At 38.5% G+C, this 27,204-nt stretch overlaps 1 protein-coding gene across 1 annotated transcript in view; it reads right to left on the reverse strand.

Annotated features, from left to right (window-relative positions):
• LOC150091351 (uncharacterized) overlaps positions 1-26,830 on the reverse strand; it is a 101,343-nt gene extending 74,513 nt beyond the window's left edge. Inside the window, exon 1 of the mRNA XM_090383368.1 lies at positions 26,661-26,830. The gene's annotated coding sequence lies outside the window, so the exon portion shown is untranslated. The remainder of the gene's footprint in view (positions 1-26,660) is intronic.
• Between the last annotated feature and the right edge of the window lie 374 nt (positions 26,831-27,204).

Here is a 27,204-nt window from a genome sequence, read left to right on the forward strand (position 1 = left end):
AATTAAAACCAACATACATGACCATGGTGAGGAAATTCCGCGAGCTAGGCCACAATGTCTATGTGTCTGCAATTCTGCTCAGACACGATAGGAGAGATTATATGTTAAAAGCCTTGTGGATTAACTCAAGAGTTGAAGGACTCTGCAAGGCTTTTGGGCGAAAATTTCTATCAGCATGGCCCACACTTGTAGGTAGAAGGAATTTGTTTTGTACAGACGGGATGCACTTAAACAAAGATGGTGCAAAAGTTTTTGCCAGTATTATTGAGGATACCTTAAAGGTTCAGGGAGAAACCTTTAGGGTTCAGGGTGGTGGGGTTATGATTCTTATCAGAAGCAGCCTGTGGCGACGATAGCTTTCCCGGATTCAGACGTTTCACGTGCTAGTATAGAATCTGTATGGTGTGAGATAGTTAGAAACAAAGGTATAATGTGAGTAGGAGTAATCTACAGACCAGGTGATTGTGAAGATTATGACGAAAGCCTCTACATGCAAATGGAATGGGCAAGTAAGCGTCAATGCCTTATTATGGATGATTTCAATTTGCCTCTAATTGATTGGAGTAAGTGGGAAGGAAACTCGACATGAGGAACAAAATTTTTAAATCAACTAGATGACAGTTATTCGTATCAACATGTCAGGGAAAGTACTAGAGAAAAGAATATCCTAGACCTCATCGTCACCCATGAATCAGATGACATAACAGGGTTGACAGTAGAGGAACCAGTAGCAGGAAGTGATCTCGGAGTTCTACGGTGGATGATGACGAGAGAAGTAGCAGCAGTAAAAGGCAAAGGAATGGGTTTTAATTTCAGAAAAGGAAATTACGATGCCTTAAGGTACTACATGGCCTCTATTAACTGGGTAGATATCGAGCAGAGAATGAATACAATTGAACTGCGGTATGCTTTTAAAACATTAATCACAGATGCCTTGAGTGCGCATTTACCATTAAAAAAATACTCCACGAGGAGGGTTTCAAGTTGGATGAATAATGAAGTTGCTAGATTACTTGAGCAGCTAGTCAGTTATTTGGTTTTTAGGAGAATTAGCAACTAAGGCCATATTGCTCCGGGGATATGCGGTGGTCATTTCCTGACCTTTCCGCATCCTCCGTATTTGGTAGTGACGGGCTCGAACTCCGGTCTAATCAAGAAGCGTGTGCTACGCACTGCTGCTCCTTCCCACCTGGCTACGGAGGCAAAGACGTGAGCAGCAAAAGACAGCGTGGAAAAGTTACAGAGCAATAAAAAGTACTGAAGCCTATAACAGCTACAAGATGATCTGTAATAGAGCCACAGAAAAAGTTCGACAGGCAAAGGCAGTTTATGAGAAATCACTAGCAAACAGAGCAAAGAGGGCGGGGGGATAAGGAATTCTTCACATATATAAATGCCAAGAAGTGCAGGACAAACCAGATCGGACCTTTACGTAAGGAAAAGGGGACAGTATTAAATACCCCAGCTGCCGTTGCAGATGAACTCATCAGTAATTTTGCATCGATATTTACAAATGAAAAACCTTTTGTGGCAATGGGAAATTGTGGGAGCGAAGTTGCAAAATATGTAATTAATGATATTGAAATTTCGCAAGATTATTTAATGATAAACCTTTCGAGCCTACGGGCCAGTAAGGCTCCTGGAGTTGATAGAATATACCCTAAAATCTTAAGAGAGGCGGCAAGCGAGTGCATTGAACCATTGAGGCTAATTATGCGAGCATCACTAGACTCTGGGGAGATTCCCTTGGATTGGAAAAGTGCAAATGTATCTCCCATACATAAGGGTGGCTCTAAAAGTGAAGTGGGAAATTATCGACCTGTCAGTCTGACTTCAATGGTAGGGAAAATCATGAAGGCAATGATCAAGCGTGGAATTCAGGATTATTTGGATCGAATTGAAATTCTCAAGGATACTTAGCATGGTTTTGTAAAGGGAAAATCATGTTTAACAAATTTGGTTCTCTATTTTGAAAGGGTCACTCACGAGCTGGATTTAGGGAATAATTTCGACATTGTATATTTAGATTTCAGCAAAGCTTTTGACTCAGTCCCACATAAGCGGTTGCTTTATAGGCCGGAACAGGTTGGAATCACTGGGAAAATCCTTAGATGGATAGAAGGATGGCTTCAGGGCAGGAGGCAGAGGGTTGTGATAAATGGCTATTCCTCAGATTGGGTTGATGTAAGAAGTTGGGTTCAACAGGGATCAGTATTAGAACCACTGTTGTTTTTAATTTTCATAAACGACATCGATGAAGGGATAGAAGGCGTGATGTCTAAATTTGCAGATGATGTTACAATTGGTAGAGTAGTTAATGATCACTGTCAAGCTGAGCTTCTTCAGAGAGACCTAGATAGACTTCAGGAATCGTCAGAAAAATGGCAGCTGTGCTTTAATACAACAAAGTGTAAGGTATTACACCTGGGAAACAGTAATCTCAAAATAACTTATTCACTTGGTGAAGTTCAACTAAATCCAGTACTGGAGGAAAGGGACTTAGATGTTACGATACGGTCAGACATGAAATTCTCTGAGAATTGTAAACAGGTTGCAAGGAAGGCCCATGGTGTCCTATCAATGATCTTTCGAACTTTTGCAAGTAGAGTTAGGGACGTGATAATCTCATTATATAAGGCTTTTATTAGACCACGCTTGGAATACTGTGTTCAAGCATGGAGACCGCACCTAAAGAAAGACATCGAGCTTCTTGATTTACCCGTCTGCAAAGACGGGTAACTCGCCTGGTGAGTCGGCAAAAGGGCGTCCTTATGAAGAAAGACTTCGAATATGTGGGTTGCAGAGTTTGGAAATTAGACACCTTAGAGGATATTTGATTTGATTGAGGTGTTTAAGGCTCTGAGAGGCATCAGTAAAATGAATGAGGACGAAATTTTCAAGGTTATAAATGATGCTAGAACTAGGGGACATAAATTCAAGTTACGGGGAGAGATGTTTAGATTGGACTGCAGGAAGTTTTATTTTAGCCAGCGAGTTATAAATTACTGGAATAAGTTGCCTACATGGGTAGTAGAGGCTGACAGTTTGGGGAAATTCAAAGGTCATCTAGATAGTACCTTCGGGTGAGGGAAACCTATAGGATGATAGATTTAATTTCCTTTTCTTTTATTAATTATTAGTTTTTTATCATTGTTTTATTCCATTTTTTTTTTTTTTTGGCTGGTGCAGCATAAGCCATAGGCTTTCTTGCACTATGCGGCCATTACTAATACTAATATATACACATATAATGTACGAGGATCTCAAATGGATATATATAAGCATCATACAAAATTACTTGGCCATTTGCAAAAAAATAAATAAATAAATAAATTATAAAATCCTAAGTAATAGATAAAAACAAAAATTTTAATATAAATGAATATATATATATATATATATATATATATCACAAAATACTCAATATAACGAACTGCAGCACTGCAAAAAAAGCAGTTCAAATTGTCTAAAATTCAATTACATCATTATTGCAACTTTTCATTAAAAAATTTACAAATGTAAATTCCCTGTTCTTTTGCCCAACATTTTATTGAATCTGGTACATTACTGGTTTAATCGATATAGTAATAGTAAAAGTATTCGTCATATAGTGCAAGGAAACCACAGGCTTTTGCTGCACTGGCAAAAAAGACGAAGAAGAATAAAACAATCAAATGGATAAGAAAACACAAATTATATGCTCCCTCCTCACACAGGTAACTATCCAGTTGACCTCTGAATTTATTCAAACTGTTAGCCTCAACTACCTGCGAAGGCAACTTGTTCCAGCAATCAACAACTATCTGGCTAAAAGAAAACTTCCTACAATCTATTCTAAACCTCAATCCCTGTAACTTGAATTTATGGCCCCTAGTTCTCGAACTCTTTATAACAGTGAGAATTCCACCTTCATTCATTCTACTAATCTCTATCATAACCTTGTAAACCTCAATCAGGACACCTCTGAGGTTCTGTTTGCCAAGCTGCGTAGCCCACATAATCGGGGTCGTTCCTCGTGCCGTCGTCCGTTTTCCGATCTCACCATTCGAGGTGTCCGTTTTTGGACTCTTTCAAGAAGCTCAATGTCTTGTTTCAGATGAGGTCTCCATACTTGAACTCAGTATTCCAAATGTGGTATTACAATTGCCTTATACAGTGGAATTATGACCTCATTACCTGTACAGGGTAACGTTCGAAAAATTATCGATAGGACACCATGGGCGTTCCTGGCTGCCTGTTTACACTGTTCAGAAAACTTCATATCTTCCCGTAACTCCAAGATCCCTTTCTCCCTCCACTGTTTTTAATTCAACCCCGCCAAGCGTATAATTCATTTGGAGGTTGCTGTTCTCGAAGACCTTGCAATCAATGGCATTAAAACATAGCCGGTACTTTTCTGACCATCTTTGAACTCTGTTTAAGTCATCCTGAAGGTCCTAGCATTTATCATTAACGACTCTGCCAATCTTTACGCCGTCTGCAAATTTTGACATTACGCCTTCTATCCCTTCGTCGTCATTTATGAAAATGAGAAATAACAGTGGTCCAAGAACCAATCCTTGAGAGATCCTACTCGTGACGTTACACCAATCTGAAGAACATCCATTAATCACAACCCTCTGTCTTCTGCCCTGCAGCCAAACAGCAATCCATCTTAGAATCTTACCAGTTATCCTAACCTGTTCAATCTTATACAGTAGCCTGTCATGAGTAATCCCTACATCCTCCTCAAGAGTAACTGTGTCAAATAGTTTACTAGGTTAGTTAAACACGATTTTTCCTTAACAAAACCATGTTGTGCATCCTTGAGAAAGAAGTGTTTCTAAACCACAAATAATAAGAAGAATAAAAATCATCATTTAAAAATTTCGCATTATTATTTGTCCCAAGGAGTTTGTCCTGGGGAGGGGGATTGTCCGATCGGCAGCCACTTTCAATATACTGAGAGAACATGGGGTATACTGGGTTACTAAACGTCCCAAAGTCGTGAAGGTGCCTATGTAAAATGTTCTTGGATTGCACTCTTATTCATTGCCTCTAAGAATTTTCCCGGCAATTCCATTGTAAGAATTATAGTATGGTTGTCATTTTGATTTGATGGGTTCGTCTGATGGCTTTCGAACTGCCGAGAGCTTTACTTTCTCAGTCCTGGATTTTTCCTCTCTTTGGAAAGAATGTGCATTAGCCTGTATCCATTTCTTGTTCTTCTTCTTCGGCAAAGAATTCCAGGACTGAGTCATCTGCTACCTCCTTGTCTTTGACATCCATTTTTTCTTGTGTAATCGGTGGTGGTTTTTGTGGCTTTTCTTTCCCACTTGGTTTCGATGGTGGTGGACAGCTAGGAGGTATTGATATTGAAGCAGCAGCTGACTGTGTTTTTTGAGTGAGTTTTTGAGAATTCAATAAATAGCGTGCAACTGGGGTGAATAACTCTTTTGGTGGGATAGGCATATCAGTTTGCGTCGCAATGAATGTTTCCCTGCAACTTTGTCTGCATATATAGGCTTTTTACTATTTATTGGCTCGACTGTTTTCCTCGCTTTCTAATAGGACTTGTTCAGCTCTGCCTTGAGCCTTTGTATCTCTTTTTCCTCTTTCCACCGTTGACATGGCCTGGAGAATGCAGGGTGCTCACCTTCGCAGTTAACGCAAGTGGATTTGGTGGTTGTATATGCAGTGCTTTCGTAGTCTTTTGCAGAGCAACATGGACAGGCAGTAGCTCCACGGCAGATCATCTGCGATCATTTTCCCCTCAGTTTTTCTTCTCAGTAACCCCAAGGAAGTCCCACTCTAAGATGATACCTCTTGATGAATTTAGTGTTCTGTGTGCTGTCACTGTTATCGGTATTCATCCGATCGACGTTGCTCAGAGTAGTTGTTCTGAGTCTCTGTCGTTTATTGTTTCAATTAAGAGGGCCCTAGCACGAAGCGTCTTAACTGATTTCGGGGAATCTACTAACCCCTCTAAACCCTTCTATACAAAGAAGGGCGGCATTTTCCCAATAGGTTTCACAGTGTGTAAATGTATAATCAAGAATCTTGAAGTGGGACCTGACGACACTTCGGTTCGTGGTCTCTTTGCTACATTGGCATTGTCTTTTTCGTCAGTTTGGTTTTCAGTTAGGAAGCAGATGGGGGCCCCCAGAAAAAAAAAATAATTCATCACTATTCATAAGTTTTGCGTTTGTTCGGCGCCCGGGCTCCCCACTCACCACAGAGCCCAAATGGGACGTTCATTACCTGGCAAGCAATAAATGCTTTCGGGAGTGGGACGCCAGAGCAACTCGGACGCTATACCCACATCGCTCCTGCCTGAATCCTGTCCCTCGGGCCATGAGGGTAGGAGCATGACATTGACACAGTTAACCTTTGCAGGCGAATCCACTAGCCAACTGATCGTGGCGGAGCCATACAGGACCTCCCATCTTGTCGAAGCAGGGGCCAAACGTTAGTTTTATTTTTAGTTATTTTTATGGTCAGCATAAAAATAATATTGAGTTTTGTGGTAATATCCTCATTGTGATGAGTGATCCACGTTAGAGGTGTGTTACCACCTTGCCATATGAAATTCGATATGATTTTGTTCACAGAAGCAGCATTTATTTCATCGTTGTATGATTCATGTAACGTGCGCTAAATGTTTAAATGTATTTGCTTCTTTTATAGGCACCCTATACATAAGACATTAAGCTAATGTAAGGGTGATGTACACTGTCTCCCAGTAACCCTGTTAAAGATTTGTAAATGTTTTTGAAACATTACCATCTTTAAATAAACCTCGTTCCTGTTTGATGCGGTTCCTAAATATATTTCTTTTATTAAGTCTCCTTCCCGCACGCCTCCCCTTTAAACTAACAACTGTAGAATTATTAATACGAACCAAATTCATTACCGATTCTTCTTAAAGGTATACCTATACGTAGATCTATACACAGATTTATAAATGCATATATTCGTAGGAAATAAACTAGTAGAAGCAGCGAGGGGAACCATTATAATTAACAACAACGCCATCTGTTGTCTGTGTACATTCTGAGACATATTTCGCAATTAGCATCGTGCTTAATTACATTTAGATGGTTATTTACAATTTGATCAGGCGAAAATCTCAAAATGCCTATTTCATACATAAATCCAATAGTTCTTTATATCCCAAGGGGTGGGGGGTTTTGATTTTTTATTGGCGCATTAGCTTCCAAGGCTATAATGCGCCAAGACCAGGTCATATATAAAAAATTTTAAACATTCAGTGACCTAATTAGTTAGGTCACTATGTCAAAATGTATAGAAGGTATAAAATATAAATCAATAAAAATCACAGTAAAATATAAATTTTATACACGAGCAAAAACGTTTATTGATTTTAAAAAGCTAAAAACAGCAGACACATTGTCATTGTCAGATAAAATCTGACTGAGTGTATAAGGCTCAGTCAGATGGTTAAAAGCGATAAGACGAGCATTACTAAAACTGGAACAGTTACATAAAATATGTTTAACGGATAAAATGGTGTCGCATTGCTCGCACATAGGAGGATCATCCGCCCTCAGCAGAAATGAATGTGTCAGATGACTATGTCCTATGCGGAGTCGGGCAAGAACAACTTCCTCGCTCCGATTCCTGCGCAGACTGGACTGCCATGTTTGTATTAGAGGCTTTATTTGGTATAATTTATTTGTTCTCTCTCTGTGCCATAATTCTTGCCATTGGGAATATATCTTTTGGTGTATTATTTGCCTGTAGTCTGTATAGGGGACTGACAGGCAACAATCGTTAGTGGGAGCTGCTGATTTGGCTGCAGTGTCAGCCAAATCATTTCCCTTTATCCCAATGTGGCTAGGAATCCAGCAGAAGCGGATATCAAATTTGTATTTATGAAGAGAATATATCTTCTGCTGAACCCGAGAGAGAACTGGATGACAGTTGTGTCTCAAAGATAATAAAGCCTGTAATACACTCAAAGAATCAGAATATATTATTGACCTTTGGCATTGAGAAGTTCGAATGTGATCCAAGGCTAACTCTATAGCATGCAGCTCTGCAGTGTATATGCTGGATTCAGGAAGAATCTGCTGAGATATTATAGTGTCCCGAAAGACAACAGCAGATCCTACGCACGATTCAGACTTCGAGCCATCTGTATAGACGGGCAGGAAGTCGGAATACTCAGCTCGGTGTGCGGAAAAGAGCTGATGGTAGACAGATGACGAGGTTTCAGATTTTACTCATTTCTTAAAGGAGAAGTCGCATTATGGAGTATGAGCATGCCAGGGTGGAAGAGTCTCTTTTGGTGTTTGTGCAACCTTGTCTACCATGATGTTAAACTCTCTTAGTAGCTCTTGGACACGAATGCCAAAAGGTCGATTGGCAGTCTGACGGGTATTGTACAAGTTTTCCCAACGTGGCATAAAGACAGATATCCACGTAGGATGGTCTGGCAGGGATTTCAGCTTTAAAGCATAGCTTAAAGACAACTGCTTACGTCGAAGGGATAACGGTGGTTCGTTTGCTTCGACGTATAAGTTCTGGACAGGAGATGTTCGGAATGCTCCAGTAGCGATACGGATAGCCTGATGGTGGACGGGATCCAACCATCGAAGGACACTGTCTCTAGCTGAGGAGTATACCTGGGCCCCGTAGTCCAATTTGGATCGTACAAGTGCACGATAAATACGTAGTAGGGTACACCTATCTGCTCCCCAACGAGTAGAGGAGAGAGAGCGAAGAATATTTAGTCCCTTCGTGCACTTTGTACGAAGTTGACGAATATGTTCAAGAAAGGTCAACTTTTTGTCGAACACAAGGCCCAAGAATTTTGTGCTTGACACTACTGGAATGGCATTTTGTCCGAGCCTTAATTCAGGTTCAGGATGAAGATTACGCTTGCCACAAAAGTGTACGCAAACGGTCTTCTCCGGCGAGAACCTGAAGCCATTAGCCCAGGAATTAAGGCGATCAATGGCTTTCTGCAGTTGTCTTTCAATAACCCTCATGTTGCACGACTGGCAAAAAATGCTAAAGTCATCAACATAGAGGGCACTATTTACAGTTGGAGGAAGTTGTTCTGTGATGGAATTTATTTTTATGGCGAAAAGCGTGACACTTAAAACTGATCCTTGTGGTACTCCCTCCTCTTGGCTAAAGGAACGAGAGAGTGAGGATCCCACACAAACTTGGAAAGATCGATTGGCTAAAAAGTTTTGAATAAACACAGGAAGATGCCCTCTAAGGCCTAGGCTGTGCAAATCTTTTAATATGCCAAATCTCCAAGCTGTGTCATACGCTTTCTCCATGTCAAAGAACACCGACACCAAGTGTTCACGTTTTAGGAAAGCATCCCGGATGGATGTTTCCAGTCTAATAAGATGGTCCAAAGTGGACCGGTTCCTTCGGAAGCCGCACTGGATGTTGGAGAGAAGGTCATTTGTTTCTAAATACCAGATTAAACAAGAATTAACCATTCTCTCCAGTATTTTGCACAAACAGCTAGTCAGAGCAATGGGACGATAATTTCTAGTGACTTTTGGATCCTTTCCTGGCTTAGCAAAAGCAAGAACGGTTGCCTTGCGCCAGGAATCCGGAAACTGCCCTTCGATAAAGATTCTGTTATACCTTAGAGTGAGCAGATAATCCATAGATTTTGGTGAAAGATGTTTAATCATTTCATAATGGATGCCATCTGATCCAACAGCACTTGCTTTTGAAAGAGTGAGGGCTCTTTTCAGTTCGTGTATAGTGAATTCCCCGTTATAGGGGCAATCACTCTTACACTTAAAATTAAGTGCCTGTTTTTCTATTTTATGTTTCAGGACCAGGAACTCTGGGGAATACGAAGATGTTGCAGAGATGTTAGAGAATGTTTCCCCAAGAGAATTAGCTTTTGCAGTTGGATCTACAATAGCGCATCCATTATAATCTAGGATTGAAGAAGGGTGGGATGTATATTTCCCCTTCATTTTCCGGATTTTATCCCAGACTACCTTAGAGTTGGTAGACTGGTTAATAGATGATGTAAAACGGATCCACGATTCCTTTTGACTCTGACGACGGATGTAGCGTGCTTTGGCTCGTGCACGTTTAAAGGCTATAAGGTTGGTCGTGGTAGGATATCGGCGGAATATCCCCCACGCTTTGTTTTAAGCCTTTTTGGCTGCTGTGCATTGTGAATTCCACCAAGGTTTGGGATATGGTGGAAACCGGGCAGATGTTTTTGGAACAGCATTCGCAGCTGCTTGGACAATATTTTCTGTGATGTACTTAACTGCATCATTGATAGGCTCTTGACTGACTGTGCTAAGATCAAAATTTGCCTGATGTTGGAAGGCAGTCCAGTCAGCCTGATCAATCTTCCACCGTGGTACTTTATATCCCAAGTATCACCTCATAAGTTGCTTAATCTGTTTTCCGTGTACACACTGCCAAAGCAAGCTGTTCCATTAATCTACTCTTTGGTGGAATTTTTAGGATCATACAACCTTTCGTGGAGGATTTGAATAGATCTGGCAATTGGTAGAATGTTGTAGATATACGAACGGATTGTCATACATTGTTCTTTAAAATATCCTGGATTTAACTTATCTGCTGTTATAAATATCAGAAGAAAAACCTTTTCTTCTTGTAGGCGAATTTGTGTTTGTTTTGGGCAGGTTTCTGGTATCGTGTTCGAGTTCGGATCCATAAAACCGCCTGGAAAATTGCAAGGTCCAGTAGATAAAGCGAAGGTGTTTGGCTGCTGCAAAAAGAACGATATTGTAAACATCTTTTCCCATTTGGTAGCTATCCGGGGTACAGAACAAAAACTTACTCAATAAATGCATATTTAATAACTCCAGCAGGCTACGGTATCACATCACCATACTTGGGTAAACCTAACTTGAAGAGTCTATGGCACTCATCCATTATGTAGCTTTCAGGATGTGGAAGTATACCATAGCAATGATAGTGTAAATTCAGCAGTTCTCAACGATGAGAGCGAAGACAACCCATCGTTATGGTTGCTTCTCCACATGCATTTATAATGACCTCTTTTTCTGGTTTTGGTTTAGTATTAAGTGACAGGCTTCTCTGGCCACAGTGCGTCAGGGCCTCGATGTTTATGGATACTTTGAAATTTTTCACTTTGGCATGTGTTAAACATTCAGCCTTCTTAGTCTATTATTTAAAAAGCAGTTTTTATTTGGATACATGTAGTAGTTTGTCTATTTTATGTTCATTACAGAAGGCTACAGTAGTTTATAATTTTCATGAAATTAAATACATCATGCGTGTTATCTTTGTACCTTAACATTTCTTTGAGTGCGCGCTGTTCATGTGTTAAGTAATGAATCGAAAGCCTCTTTACAATTTCTTTCAAACTCTCTGCAATCTGTTAATGTGTGTTTAACGGTTACAAGCACGGATTAGGCACGTGTGGGTTAGATTTGTGTGGCCAATTCTGATTCTAGCTAGGACAACTTCTTCCTAAATCTATGATCTCAAAAGGTTTAACTTCCATTTTATCTGGAACAGTTCATATTTGTTTGTTCCTGCTAGTTTCTCTGCCACAGAGTTATACAGATATTGTGGATCAATGGTTGCTGTTATTGGGTTTTTAGGAGGATCGGCAACTAAAGCCATGTTGCTCTGTGTATATTGCGAGTGTTCTGAGGTTGATTTCTGTTTTTCTGGATGAATAACCCGAGTTTTCGGAAGAAAAACCACGCTACCATTGCTGAGACCGACTAACTCAGCCACGTTGAGTTAAGACCCATAAAAATTCCTCACATCCTCGACAGGATTCGAACTCAGGTCTTTTCCACTCTGTGTGGGGAGAACGGCGATCCTAGCAATTGTGCTATCCACGAGGGCTGGATCACTGGGTTAAAAATTTTTAAAGCCTTCCTTTTGTCAAAGTTGGAGTTGATTTTGCTGTTGGTCAGCTAAAGAAGCTAACTCAAGACTGATTAAAATTTTCTTCTTTTTCTCAATTTACTAAATGAGGTGACAATGAACTAAATTTCGCAAATATGATAATGAGACTCACGCGCATGTCTTTTGAATAATAGAAGTAAAAAACGATAAGATTAGAGGGATAGTCTAGTTTGGCTAACAGGCCTAGTAATCTTTCCATTAAAGGAAACAATGACTCTAGGGTTTCAAAGAGCGTGTGGAGAAGTTTTCAGTAACAAGACCTTTATTCATGTTCGAGGTTCCGCTTTACACGCACTCACTCTCCAAGTGTGATCGGGTTACTTGTTTGTGTTCTTTTGTTGACTGGCGCAAGACTTATAGAGGCTGCATAGCGGTAATCGAAACTTTCTTAAAAGGAAAAAAGAAAAAGAAGCCGTTGAAGGCAGAAGTGTGAGGAAGAAGTGTCTTTAGCTCCGCTAAGGAGGAAACTATTAATAACTGACACTTTATGACCTACTTCATAGCGATACGATACACTATGGGACCAAAATTTTCTCATTAGTTGCAACATTCATTTCTCTTTCTTGCTTAATATTTGTTGGGTGTCACTAGTCCAAGAGGATTATGTTCGTCTGTTTTGTGTATCATCCGGGCATTTAGAAACATAATTAAAATAAACATTTCACACCCTGGCCATCTGTTACATAGTTTTATCTTAATAGCTTTCATAAGCTGCCTGTTTCTGTAGCTCCTGTCCGTAATGGGTTCGATAAGCTCCTCCTCTTCACCTAACCCTCTCCCCCCACCCCGACTACGATGTCTTTGGCATCTACAGATGCGCAGAATGCTTGCATCTGTATTGAAAACATTACAAGAAATGTCCCAAGGTTCCACTTGAATAATCAAAGTTGAATCTCTTGAGTTGGTATAAATCAGCGCTATTGTTGAATTATTGGTGCATCAGCAAATAATATATACGCATTTCGCGACATTTTGAATTTCTTCTTAATTTATAGAGCTAACTGAATTAATTTACAATTTTTCTTTGTAACGAATTGAAATAATCACCATTTCATTTTTTTTTAAATTTTAATCTTAAAAGATCTGTTGTCAGTTTTCGTAGTGCTGTATTGCATCCCTTAAGCTAAGAGATCAATCGTCTTTCATAGATGGCTACCAGATTTATTTTCAGCAGCTGGAAAATACGAAAATATTTACTAAAATATTAAAGAATAGGTGCAATTCAAACCTCCACAAAGATACTCGAAGAAAAATAAGTCAGTTCTCTGACTAAAAATACAGGTTGTCAGTTCTATGGATTCTCATCTCAAAACTCAGACAACAAACACGTACAATCAGAGACGCTGCATTGACTGACAGTAGTGTCTATGAATAGAATGAAAGGATTGAATAAAAGTGGAAAAAGAATGGATTGGGTTGTAGTGTACAGATGTGGATGATTTTCCGAGATGACTATGGTGTCAATCTTGTTGACATGTGACAGCACAGTCTTCAGGCAGATGCTAACCAAGGAGTACAATGAACACGGCAACAAATTTTACCCTGGCATAAATTACAGCAGAGTTTCAACTGTGCTGTCAGTTAAGCGAGAAGTAGACGTGACATTGACAGTTTATAAAGTTTTAATTGTAGGCTATAACACGGATTTCCTGTCATCTACTATTTCAAATTCCAAAGCACGCAAATAGCTTAGGAGAAAAAGTAAGTTAAGTCCACAAATCGATCTTCGATCTCCAATGTACACTTTGGCTTCGTTCATTGCCTACAAGAAATCTTACTCCAGACAGACAGCAATAATTACCAATAAATCATAGCTTGCTTGATCTTATAATACAGTCTATAATTAGTGATTAGATCCACTTAGATCAGAAAATTAGGCATTAATTACTTCCAATTAGAAGTTTCACTTTACAATGCAATGTCCTGTATCCATTTTAACAATTTTCTCATCCTAACAGAGAAACAGGGAATATGATTTCGTCTTGTATTTTTTTATATATATATTTCTTCCAAGCAACAATTAGAAATAAATCAATGTGAACATTTATTTCCTTCAAGGCAACCATACAAGACCAAGTACGACAAGCAACAGCAGCCAAATAGCTTATAAATTACGTTTACCATTTGTACTTCAGTTATCTATTCTAGAACGTTCATAGAAAGGACTTTGCGATATACACAGGAAGGAAATTAACCATTTGTTCAAAGATAGAGCAAAAGCAAAAAAGCATGGAGTTAAAGCGACTGGGCGCATGAAACCTCGCACATGGTCATAGAGATTATATTTCAACGAATAAAATGGATTGTTAGATGACAATATTTAGTTTTTAGGCCTTCCTGCCACGCTAACTCACTATTTCTTCCTTTTCTTTACTTCTACTCAACAAAACAATGACATTTTATAGTTTTTCAAAGAAGGATCACCAAGGGACTAAGAAACTCAAATCTCTCTCTCTCTGTCTCTACAGTACCGAGAAGAAAAAAAGAATAATGCGAAAGAGGAAATGTAAGAAAGTATAAAGAACATGAGGGACAGGAATTCATCAGAAATCGTGATAGTCAGACAGGGCAGATGAAAAGGAATGTCTAGCTGCTGTTATAGATTTTCAAGAAAATAATCACACGGGAACAAAGCATCGAGTTTTCTACACTAGAGTTTCATAAACGGACATGGGAGTTAGGAGAAAACGTTGAACGAAACGTCTGTTGAAGACTTCAGAAAGAAAGGTAATATTAGACAGCTAAGAAACTGAGACAGACGGTGACTGTTGACAATGTTAGGTTTAAATTCATGTGAGAAAAAGGAATCAGTGCTGCTTATATTGATAGACACGAGAAAAAAAATTCTTGGAAATAAATCAGATATCAGACAGATAGCCTCTTTTGGAAGTAGAAATGAAGGGCTGGAAAAATTCGAGCGTGGGTGTATTTTGCAAATTAAAATATTTCAGAAGTTTTAGAATTCTTCTGGGCAATACACTTGATCTTCTGCAATGGAGACTGAACACTCAGAGATTGAAGATAGAGAATTTAATTTGTTAAATGTACACTATCGTACCAACAGTTATGGGACACTCCTTTGAGAATCCAGTGGCGACATTGAACCGAACGAATGACGAACGACAAGGTAGACGTAATACTAACTGACTGACAAGAGCCTAAGCCTACATGTCTTGTGACGGCTGTTTAGAGATCTTGCCATCAGACCTTAGATAATCCGCATTTGTAGCTTCGATGGATCACAAGTAAATCTGTATTTCCAAGACACGTGTATACGTATAAAACAACTCTCCATGAATTTTCACAGAAGAGCTGCGTCCGCAAACCTTAGATAACAAAAACAAACACATAACGCGATTGGTGTGTACACCGAACCTAATCATTGGATCAAAAGAAATTGGGCGTCTTGAGCAATGCGTCACGCTACACGCTGGTTCAGTTTTATGGACGTGTTTGAATTTGGAGAACGTTTACTATTTGTGTCTGTTGTCCTAACTCTGAAGTTGGGAAGAGAATATGTCATGGTCTGAGCGTGTTTCTCCTGGTATGGTCACAGTGCATGGGACCATGAACGTTGCTTCCTACAATGATGTTCTGGATAATTCTGCATGACCTACATTTTAAGAAAGCGGCCCTTAAACCTTCCAATACGAAAACAATCCACGTTACATAATTGCAAACGAATGGTTTGAAGAGAATAACATCAGAAAATTGCAGTGACCACCATGTAGCACAACGACATAAACTCAACTGACCATTCTTTGGGATGAATTAAAGGGCAGAATTGAACAAAGACTTCTTCATTGGGGAAGCTCAAGGATCCTTAAAGGAGAAGGGAAAAACAATACCATCAGCTTTCTGCCAGAAAGTAGTATCAAGTCTGAGGCGATGTTACGGATCCTGGCGAGTAACACAGTGGTTGTAATCACGTCCTCCCACACTGTGTGGAAAAGTCTGGGCTCGAAACCCGCCAATAACACGAGAAATTATCCACTTTTTTCAAAATGTGGTCGAGCTAAACGGTCTGCGACAAGGGTTGCATAGATTTATCTGATGCATGTCTTTTTCGTCCAGGAAATGGCGAAACGATCGAAGAATACATGATCATCTTTTTCGATTTTGCGTGTACAAAAATAGGCTGTAAAATACTTCTTAGCTACAACATTACATCACAATTACTTTACGTATGAATACACAATGAGCTTTAAAAGCTTACTCCACAAGTCGAATTTGAATGGTTGTTAGTTTTTATACGAAATAGAATAAAGAGTTCAGCAACCATTCAAATTATACACAGAACTAACATTTCTTCCCGAACTGACGAAGTACAGACCTCCATACCTGCACTTTCCCCTTCAACCAGCAACTTGATACGATATTTACTTTAAAAGAGTTTCATTCGAAAAAATGCTTCACTCCAATCAGTACAGAGAGGTAAACAAACTCTTACGCATAAAAATAATCCTTAAGATATTCACGATTTTCGTTTTATTGCTATCTCGTCTTATTTCGATGGTACATTAGGTGTTTCTGAAGATAAGAGTCCGCTCTCGACACTCCGGCGTGATTAAGGGTCTCCCTTCCTCCCGAGCAGTTTCGGGTGGTTGTAATCAAACTTCAAAGTTGAGAGTGCTGTTCATAAATTTTCTTATCCGGAACGCTAAGAGATAGTTTCGGACGATAAGTGACTGAGTTTGGAAGACGCACTGGGGAGCAATAAACTTGTAAGAAATTAGTTCAATGACCCTTATTTAAACGCATCTTAAAATTCATTTTTATTGGTAACATTAAAAATGAAGCAGAGATTCCTGTCACGTTCCAGTGACGATTTTGAAAGGAATGGACGCAAATGTAAGGCAAAGGCAACAACTGTCAGAAGAGTCTGAAAACAAAGCCCCTTCCCACCCGCACACCAATCATTGCCTTAAATATTCCGATATCGCTTTTAGGACTTCACATTTTTAGAATTTTCATTCTGCTAAATTTCGACAGATGTCACTTACTCTGATAATGGAAGTATTTTGTATTTTATCAACTCGCAAACGTGCTTCTAAGCCTTGATACTTAGCGTCCTCATTAATTGCTAAGGTTTGTTTGTCTATAACTAGAAGAATGACTCGCACAAACTACAGAATAGATTTTCTCATCCGCATGGCACTGGCTGACAAAACGCCATTGCAATATCAACCAGCCAATGTTCTTCTGTTAGAGTACAGTTACTTGGACAACTCGGGACGTTGCCAACAGCTTTTACTTGCGCACTTCTTATGCGCAGTGAAAGAAGGAGGGGAAAAGGAGACAGGATGTTGGAGGGGGAGGAGAGAGAGTATGTCTCTTATAGCTGTTTCTATATATGGGTTCTAAGTAATTCTCTTAGGTCAATCCTATTGTCAACTGTGACTCGTTACTATAGCAACGGTTCTTCCAATATAACCTTAGGGAAATGAGGCAGAAAGGAATATTTCTGGAATACGATCTGCTGAGAAATCTGTGTTCGTTCATTACGTTATGATGCCCCTAAATAGTGATGGATGTCACGGATATTTGGTGCATCTCCCAAACATAGATGAAACCGAAATCCTACTTTTGATCCTTACCTTGCATCGAACAACAGTTGATTAAAAGCTGGTCTGTGTTCTTGGAAACGAATTGGAAACATTTTTAAATCTCACTTCAGGAGAAAAATTCATCTGTTTCATGACTTTTCAAAAATATCGTATTAATATTAATTAATTAAAAGCCTGGGTTCGATTCGGATCACGAACAGAATTTGAGAAATGCGTACTTCCCGTTCGCGACGGGAATGGCCTTTACGAACCATTTCCCCCCCCCCCCTCCATCGAGTTTATCCATGGAGTGCTGAATATCATTCAACGTTTTAAAGATTCAATTAGTATTCAAAATCATTGCTGATTGTCGTGGAAGCTAACTTTAATCAAAGACATTAATTATGACAAACCACAGTCATCATGTATCTGCCCAATAAAAGAAGCATACAGGAATATTCGATTGTACCATTTGACTCCTTAGTCATCTAAGAAGATTACAGCTCGTGGTGCCACCTAACCCGTTTGCACCAGTTGGTACAAATTTACGAAGAACACTAGTACTCTCTTTCTCTCTAAGATAATAAGTAGAGCTTTTGTTACAAAAGGAGTGCTGGCCAGTTTCCTAATGAATACTATTTGATATTTTGGCAGATTTGGTATAAACCTTGAACCATATGTTCTAACAATAAAGAATTGACATTTTCCATGAGAATTAAAAACCTTAGAATTCCTTTAGCATGGATGCTGTTTCCGGGAACGAATTTTATACTCTACTGAACTCATGTAATTTAGGAAATTGATGTTTTTCTAAATAATGGATTTCAAACTTAATAAATAACGGTTTTTAAAATTATCTTTCATTTTCTTTTTCTCGTTAAATAATAATTACTCGTGTCTTCAATAAAATGTTTTTGAAAAGTGGACTACGTCCGATGATATTTTAGAATGTGTGTTGTTAAATTTTAAGAGTTAGTACTATGATTATAAATTTAGTATTTGCGCAAAACAGGAGTATCCAATCTAGGAGCCCTTTCCTTCATATTTTGCGTCCCGTCCCATGTCCAAGTTGGTAGTCGTTAGGGCAAAATGGACAAAGATGTTCCACTTTTTTTGTAAAATGGATTCTGTTGAATTTATAGACAATAAAATTTATTTATCTTTTACCCTGTTCATTGATAAAACATTGATATGTTTTTTACCCTGTCATTGATATGTTCTTTCTCTACTGCAAATTTTTACAAAGAAGTAATTTGAACATTAACATGAAACAATTGCTTAAATTAGAGTCACTGAGAGATGCTTTATGTTTTCCCTTCTACGAGTGTATCTCTTGTATTCTCTCTTCTACTTAACAAAATATTTCCCAACGATTACAAAATCTCCATTGAGTCACTTTAACAAGATTATCCAGCCACACTTTAAAATTGGTTTATATTTTCTCCTTTTCACGCATTAATATCATCGATGTATCTTTTGTTTGGTCTAAATCTTGTAAGGGTAGCTTTGCATTTTTTGTGGTTTTATTTTTCTTAGCCTCAAATTTCTGTGCCTTTTTCTTTTAATACCCTGTAAAGGTTTTTTTACCCCACTTTTATTTTTCTTGCTTAACTTAAGGTGAGATAGACATGAAATTTCGTTAAGTTTTCTAAGCTTGTGGTGTATTGTGATGCTTAGAATGCACTGGTGATTCTACCGCTCAGATTGATGGTCCCAGCTATTGATTCTTCGTAAAAATTCAGGAACGAAAACTTTTTCGAGGACGAATCGATATTTTGTTCAATAGAATTGATTTCAGTAACACTTATCTTCATTTAAGCTTACTGCAAATGCAACTTCTGAGACGCAATCTGAATGAGATCTATATGGAAATATCCATCTGGTTTTGAAAGCAGATGTAGAATAACATATAGTAGCAGTTGTTCCCCAAGCTTTTCTCAATAATTATCTAAACTGCTGGTAACTTTTCTTCCTCTATCAGTAACAAACCAGCGGTTTTTATTCTCAATTATAAATTTACCTTAATATAAACATCCACTGTTCACTCTTTTCACTCGTCTTGAAGGGCGAGTAACAAGTTAAATTAAATTTCCTTGGTGATATTCATATGGTATCCGCAAAACTAATTCAACATTAAGATATCTCACTCTCACAAATTACTCTGTTTGCGTAAATAGGGCCGAAGAACAAAAATAAACCACCCAGCACCATACAACTCCTGGCTGGAATATTTTCGCATTAAGTAAACCTAGTTGGCATAAAAAAACTGTTTCAAAAGGAGTAAAATCAAACTATTGGACTATCTATCTGCCTTTGTCATCAACGAATTCCAATATCAAAGCTATTCAGGGGAAAAAAAAGCGTAAAAATTCAAAACTATGGGTTAGTTCAGTATTTGCCGCAATAAAGCGCAATATCCTCAATAAAAGGATTCTTAGAGGGAAGAATTCTAAGTCAATAACTTTTCTGTGGTAGGGCATTCTTCTCCGCTAAATGCTCTGTCGATTTTCCGATAGATGAAGCCCCTGCAATAAATACCAGCGCAGTTCTTTGAAGTCATTCTTAAAAAAAACAATACTTATTCTGTCAAATTATCTGTATTCCTTCTAAAGCGAACAATTTAAAGGCAGGCATTGAAGACAGAGCCATAAATGGGAATCTATGCGAATGAAACAGGTAATTATCTTTAGTTCTTCAAAATACATTTCATTTATACACTGGCGGTGCCCAAAAGTTAGGAAGTAAGCATGAAAACGTAAATAAATCAAAAACGTTTTATTAGATAACAACAGATATCTTAATGATACATTCGGTTTTATGTGTCTTAATAACATAAATATATAATTAATGGATATATTGCTGTAAAAGATTATATGATATAAAACAGTTATAAAGCATAAAACATCCTAGATAAAATTATATAAATTAATAAGCTGCGAAAACTTAAATATATCTGACACTTTGTCATTGTCCGATAAAATTTGTCTGAGTGTATAAGGCTGAGACAGATGGGAAAAACACAAACGACGATCATTATAAAAACACAAACATTCAATTAAAATGGTGACTGTTAAAATGGTGTCACAATTTCTACACATAGGACGATCGTCTGCCCTCAGCAGATAGCAATGCTTCGAGTGACAATGTCCTATGCAAAGCCGAGAAAGAACAACTTCCTCTTTACGATTCCTGCGCAGATTCGAATGACAATGTTCGATTGCTGGCTTAATCTCATATAACTTGTTTTCAGCCTGCCAGTGCAGCAAGTGTTGTCATTTGGATACTAGTTTCTTTCGTATTAATTGACTGTAGTCTGTATAGGGGATTGCAAGGCAGGAGCTAAAAAGGGTCGCTGCTTTGGCTGTCGTGTCTGCCAAATCATTTCTTAAGATCTCAATGTGGCAGGAGATCCAGAAGAGGCGAACATCAAATTCAGAGTGAGAAAGGAAGTGTAACTTCTACTGTATCCGGGACAAGATAGGATGAAGATTGAACCTCCTCGATGATAAAGCCTGCAATGAACTGTGAGAAGCGGTGTATATATAATAGATTTTTGGTGGTGGATGGTTTCTATATGATCTAAGGCTAGCTCAACTGCGTGCAGCTCTGCAGTGAATACACTGCATTCGTGAGAGATCTGCTCAGATATCGTGGTGTTTGGGAAGACAGCGGCACATCCCACAGACACTTCTGACTTCGAGCAATCTGTGTAGACTGGTAGGAAGTCAGAATGCTCAGATCAGTGTGCTGAAAAGAGCTGCAGGTAGATAGCAGATGGAGTAATGTGCTTTCTCCAGTTGTTAAGAGATGTCACAGGCTGGGACACAAGCAAGCCAGGGTGGGGAGGGTTGCCCTGCTGATGGGCAACATTGTTTAATGTGATGTCCAAATCTCTGAGTACTCTTTGGATAAGAATACCAAAAGGTTGATTGGCAGTCTGGCGAGTGTTCACCAGGTGTCCACGTTGGGTTCTCTGGCAGAGATTTCAGTTTTAAAGCACAATGTAGAAACATTTATACCTTATGTGAATGCCTTATTTCCGGTCACCAAATTGATGCTCTCCTCCTGGTCTTTATCCCACCTACCTCATTACCGCACAGAGATCAGCTGACCACAAACTAACATCCATAGGAATCATAGAATAGACACAACCCTTACTATGTAGGTGGTGAAATAGAAGACTGAAACCATTTTGTATATACCTGGCAACATTATAAGGACCCCCGCAGCATCCTGTTGACACGTACACAAGACACCTCTCAAGGAAATGAACACTTATTCATCACAGAAGAAAATTATTCCTATTGAGTTTACCACGTTTGCGCAAGCACTCTTCACAAGACTGAAGACCCTATTGCCATCGCAGAATAGGAAGACTCCAAACACCTAATCCTAACTTAACTAGCCAACAAAGCATAACTTGGATAAAATTAAGTAGCCCTCGGGCACCTGACTCGCCAGTCGGACTTACACGCAGCTCTCTTGCTGTGTGTCTTATATATCCTCCTCCTCTCCTATGGTGTCCCTGAACTTCCTGAGCTTCCGTTCAGGAAGCTCAGACGACCCTAGTGGAGACAAGCCAGAGAATAATGGGCAGCCTGGCTACCTCCTAGCGGTGTGTGCGGGCAACGTGGGGTCCCACCAGGGGTCCTGCGGCCAAATGCTAGGACACACAACAGAATCGAACCAAATACTTCACATTCAATACACAACACTATTTCATGGCATTTACAGTAGTTCTGTATTTATTCACAGTGTACATATGGCGCAGATGTGGGAAACCTCAGGTGGCGCCTGATCTGAATACTATGCACACTGTAGAGACAAGTTTCCAATGAAGCGATAACGATGGCTCATTCGCTTCGAGATAGAGGCTCTGGACAGGAGACACTAGAAATGCTCCAGTGGCAATACGAATAGCCTGATAGTGGATGGTCGGTCCAGCTATCGGAGTACTCAGCATATTCCGATGGCTGGATTCCAGTACACTGAGTACTCCGCATCTAGCTGATGTAGGCTCTTTAAAAGGAATACTTTGAGGAACGCACAAAATCGCTTGGCCACGGAAAGCTTGGCACCTGGGGCCAAAAAAGAAAAGATGCGTGATCCTTTGGGTAGCAATACAGTTGTGGATCGGCTCATACTCAGAAAAATATTTAACTAGCGCTGGAGATATGATTTCCCATTCTTAGGTCAGAACCGATGCAAGCTCGATGGGGTCTCTGAGAAGGAAGTCTGTGGTAGCACCCCCCCCTTCTTCGGGAATTTCGGAAACTCGGGTTTTTTCGTCCAGCAAAACAGGCAAACCGACCAGAGGAAACATGCAATTTACGGACATAATACACGTTGGTGAATGAACTATCCTTCAATTCCAACAGAATTCCAAATATCAAACTAAGAAATGGCGACTTTTTTAGCTTTTGGTTTGGAATCGTTCATGCCTTCAAGCCAAATGACGGTGTTGACAGTTAACTCAACAGAATGTAGGGAGACTTCCAGATCTTAATTTTACTGATAAAATAAACGAAATTAACAATCACGGGGGAAAGTATTCAGTATTATGTAGGAATGGACATTCGAGCAAAAGAATGGTGGTGGTGCCTTATCCAGCTGAAGGTACACCTGTGTCCAGAAAATGCTGCAGGAACCACATTATTTTTAAAAGTAAAGAAAATTTTGCTCAAAAAACAGCACCAATCAAATTCAAGGTTCGATTATTCCACGAGAGAAGAGTTCCATATACAAAATAATCCTTGGAAGGTTAGCATACTTCTGAAAATCGGGCGTGTTTTTATTTGTCATGTGTAGCAGCTATGACGATCCAAATGCCCATTTATAGTAATTTGAATGCGGTCTCTTCTGACCCTACAATTATATGCTCAAAATCATCAACTTCGCCTTTGTTATGACATAGATAAATTTCTAAAATGCATATAGCAACAGCAGTATGTTGGATTCCAATTTATGTTGTTTAAAATTCATAGAACACTACTGGCTCATGCTCAGTTCTCAAGAACACTGCCTTATTGACATTTCAGTTGACTATTTGTAAGCATTTGTGATAGTATGAACATATTCTGAACATCTTTAAGCCTACTAATCTCGTCTTTATTGATGTTAATAGTTCCTTGCAATTTTACTTCGAGTCGTTTACAATGTACTCCAAAGCAACTAATGCTATCAAACATCAATACATACTGTCTGTTTTTTTTTTTTATGTTAGATTAATCTGTGATGCTATATTTGGGATGAAAACCCGAGTTTCTTGGCTGAAAACCCATGAACCCATGAGATCAACTAGACCCGATCTCAATCCTTTTTTACTGCATTCCCGTGTGGATTAAGAGGTTACTGTTAGCTAAGAAGGGCACTTTTACATTTTAAATCATAGACAAGACACTTCTGTCGTAGTACCCACCTGTTTCCCCTTTCATCCGAGCTTAAACTTGACTACAGGATTCTGTTTTAGTATTAGTAATGTCCATATGGTGCGAGGAAGCCTAAGGCTTATGCTGCACCAGCCAAAAAATAAAAAAAAAAATTAAAGGAAGAATAAAATAACATTAATAAAAAAAATAATTAATAAATAATAAACGAAAAGGAAATGGACAATCTATGTATTTTTCTCCTCCCGTAGGTAAAATCTAGCTGACCTTTGAATTTCTCCAAACTGTCAGCCTCTACCACCCATGTAGGTAACTGATTACAGTAATCTATAACTTGCTGGCTAAAATGCATAACCTTACATTTAAAAGCATTAAATGTTGTCATTTTTCGGACCATATATGCAACCTATCCAAGTCTTTTTGAAGCAATATGGCCTGACTCGAATTGTTAACCATCCCCTCCCACCTTCAAATCAATCAGCAAAGTTTGACAGCTTTCCTTAGATACCTTCGCCAATATCATAAAAATTATAAATAAGAGAGGACCCAACACCGAACCCTGGGGACCACAATTGTCACACTATTTCACTCTGAAGATCGGATCTTTGCGATACGGTAAGACCTTACCAATAACTCCAACTTATTCTGGTTTGTATAGTAGTCTTCCACGAAGAACGATATCAAACGCTTTACTAAAGTCCGGATGCATAATATTAAAATTGTTATCTGCATCCAACTGTTCAATGACCATGTCACAGTAATTTACTAAATTTATCTGGCAAAACCTCCTTTTAACGAACCCGTGCTAGGATTCATTCACGATACCATTCTTGTCGAGATGATTCTGAATCACCTCACCTATGAACTTCATAACCTTACCTAAGTTTTTTAACCTTGAACTTCTCTTCCCTACCAGAGAAGTCAAACTCCCTGATCTATAACTGACTAACTCCTCTTTAGACCACCTCTGTGGACAGAGGACACATTAGTACTTCTCCATTCCAAGGAGATCTTCCCAGAGTCTAATGGCTTTTTCATTAACATTTTCAGCGGTCTGATACAGCCCTACGTAGCCGTTTTAATTATAACTGAATATATGCTAATCTCTCCTGGAGCCTTACCCTCCATCAACCTCAGGGTCTTTTCTAACAAACGAATCTCATCCTAATTACATCACTTATTTTACAAGCTTGCTTTCGTGTATAAATATTGTTTAGAAGTAACTGTTGAACTTATCTACCGTTTCTACTGGGTTTTCTATGGACCACTACAACTAATTAAGGAACCTTTTTCATTACTCTCTTCTTTTCTGTATTCACGCATCAGAATGACTCTTTCTCTGTTCAGTTTGTAACTTTATTCGAATTTCAAATGAGTACATAACGATAACCTATTTCATTTATGTTAAAGAGAATGGTTATAAAGAATACTACTCCAATTTCGCATCAGTAAATACAGAAAGGAAGGAAGGATAAATCGCTGAAAAATCATAAATTTAAGTCAGTCAGATACCTTTTAAATTAATAATCATATTGCTGATAAAAAAAAAAAAAAGATTTTACATGGAAGCAGAAGCGCAGAATGTCTCTTTTTTTTCTCTTGAACCAATATATTCGTTTTTAAAATTAAAAGAATGATAAAGCTCTGATTTGAAATTCATAACGTGTTTTCAAAAGTTTTGTAGACTATTAAAAATAGCATCGAATTCCTTCTCCTGCGTTTTTAAGCTAAAAATGATAAATTAATAAATAATTTTAAAAAATATGATTTCTGGATAAAATTTCCAAAAGAAGATTCCTAAAGATATTTAGACATTGTTTAGAATCCTAAAATTATACTTATTTTAAAATGCATACGCATTTCTAGTCTGCTTAATCGAATAATAACAAAAAATAAAAATCACAGACCAATCTGCATCAATAAATTGCCCTCGTGGGTAGCACAGTTGGTACAATCGCCGTCCTGCCCACACCGGGTGGAAAAGACCTTAATTCGACTCCCGTCGATGACGCGAGGAATTTTTATGGGCTTTTTCACAACGTGGCTAAGTTAGTCGGTCTCAGGCGAGAGTAGCGTCGATTTTTTCTCCCGGAAACTCAGGTTTTTCGTCCAGCAAAGAGAAAATCAGCCTCAGAACACACGCAATTTACAGACAGTATACACGGAGCAATATGGCCTTATGCACTGATTCTCATAAAACCCTCCTACAACAACAACGGAAACATAAATCCTATTTCTGGCATGGAAATCCTATTTTTAATGCTGAGTTAAAAGACGGTCAAAGGAGTACGTTTATTTACCACACTTTCAAATTTGGTGAATAAATTCAACCGGAAATTTAAAAAAATAATAATTATAAATGTTATATCGTCCTAATAAAATTTCTGAGCACGCAGAAATTTAGTTGTAGGGTTAGTAAAATGTCCTGACCCTCAGGGTTTTACACATTTCATCAGTATTTAATTACCGTTGATGTGATTAACTAATCAAGTATTCTCCTCGAATATTTGTAAGAATGTTGAACTTTATACCTAAAGAGGTCACCTAAATTTTGATGATGACGTCAAATTTTATCATATTATCCGCTTTTTTTTTTATAAAATAATAATAAAAGAATAATTTCATAGATCTGCTCAATATCCATCTTATATAATAGCGATATTTCAGACAATTTTTTGCCCTCCCTCTTTGAAGGAACTGAAAAACCCGGTTTCTCCACTTTACTTCTCTATAAAAATGTCAAGATAATAATAAATTATTAAAAAAAAAAAAAAAGCTTCCTTAATCAATAAAGTGAAATTAAGTTCAAATCGCTTACCTGACTATACAACATCCCATCTGTGAAATAAATGCGAAAAGTCAGGCTTCGTTTCTATTAAGATTCGATGTGAGGAGGTTCTGTACTCATTGCCAGATTTACGATAGCGTCATAAACTGCCAATCTTAAATGAATCTACACAGACCATACTTCGCTACAATACATGTTGCTTGTAGCGGAACACGAGACTGAAATGGGGGATGCTGGATAGAATGTTAAATAACCCTCATGCGCCATCTATGGGAACGTTTTGGAAATAGGACATACGTTTTGTGCGGATAATAAATCGTTAATACTGAAGTTTCATTGACTGAGATTGTGAGGAGCTCTTAGTAGGGTAAAAATAGGGCTACAGATGCTAAACACCTTTAGGATTATTTTTAACGCGCTGAGTGCATTAAGCAGTAAACGAAAGCAAGGTTTTTTTTTTTATGACTCACTTCGTCAACAGAAGAGATAAATAAATCAAACAACTCGACATATTTTTCTTATAAAGTTGAAAAACAAAGTTGCTTATGCGCTTTTTTTTTTCAAACATGACTTT

Source organism: Mastigoproctus giganteus, chromosome 1 (genome assembly GCF_048544385.1).
Source record: "Mastigoproctus giganteus isolate SK-2022 chromosome 1, ASM4854438v1, whole genome shotgun sequence".
In the NCBI taxonomy this organism is placed as follows: Eukaryota; Metazoa; Arthropoda; class Arachnida; order Uropygi; family Thelyphonidae; genus Mastigoproctus; species Mastigoproctus giganteus.